Raw genomic sequence first — 1,276 nt, 5'->3', positions numbered from 1 at the left:
GAGCAAACAAGCCAGGCCACAGTTTCTACCATGTTACCGTTATAATTATCTCTCTAGGTTAAAACTATAATGTAAATTTCCACAGGAAACTCATTGGATGGTTGCTTATTTTGTAGATGTTTTTTGAGTAATATAAAAATGAAGCAGCCTAACTCCAAAACTATCGCAAAGCTGATACTAGAGCGCAAGGCTTCTCTTATTTGTTCARGGGTGGTTACCCAAAAGGTTTATTTTTTTTGCCTCATTAGTTACCATCTTACAATGAAATATGGAGAAGATTGCTATAATATCGATGAACAGTCTGAAGTGATTTCTGAGTTGATGTCAAATGGCATTTCATTGACCAATGCTACTCTTGGTACAGAAGGAGTAATTCCTGCCTCTCCCCCTGCCCCAGCTGAAGATGACAGTGAACTTGAAAGGGAGCTGTAGAGGTAGTTAATTTCCTTGCAGGAATAGTTTATGGTTTACAACATATTTGTGAAATGGCAATTATAAGAAGCATCCATGGCATAGCTGATAATACTCTGTTAAAAACAAACAAAATCCAAACCCCCATAGCTGCCTATTCAGAGTGAAAGAGAGTTAAAGCTACCACACATGGCCATCTAGCCATAGCTTTGTCACTGCCATCTTTGTCAGCTATTTTGTACAACCTCTTGATGCATCTTCTGAAAAAGCAGAAAACTTCATTGAGAATGCTGACATCTTTTATAGGATAAATTTGTTTTAACRTGAAAGGGATTTTCCAGTTCTGGAGAAGTTTAAATACTAATGCAGGTGGTTTGAGTRAGAAGGATAGTATTTAGCTGCTTTTAATTGTTTTGTTACCCTGAACTTGAGTCCATGTTAGAGGATGTGGATTCCTTACAGATATATTTCCTCTGTTTTGTTGTAGGGGGATATAGCTAGATGATATGCTTTCCATTCCTTCTGAAGTAATTGAGACTCGCATTTTAAGTCAGCAGAGCTGGATAATTATATTCAAAAATTTGAGAGAGCATTTGAAGAATTCTCTTGACCAATAATGTTGGGCACTAGAAAAGYTTCAGGAGAATGCTAACATGCCAGTAGTTTAAAAATACAAATGGGACAAGTTGGGTAATTTTAAATCTTTCAGCCTGACTTTAATCCCAGGAAGGTATCACAGCAGTTAATACTTCTGTCACCAAGTAAAGAATTAAAGGAGGAAAACATACTGCAACTGAAAATGGGTGTATGGAAAACAAAGTTTGTCAGATACTTGCCCATAGTCCTTCTGTAGAAATCAGTCCTG

The sequence above is a fragment of the Rhea americana genome, unplaced genomic scaffold, assembly GCF_003343005.1.
Source record: "Rhea americana isolate MKP2758 unplaced genomic scaffold, rheAme1 scaffold_82, whole genome shotgun sequence".
NCBI classification, from domain to species: Eukaryota; Metazoa; Chordata; class Aves; order Rheiformes; family Rheidae; genus Rhea; species Rhea americana.
Note: the sequence above shows the minus strand (reverse complement) of the source record.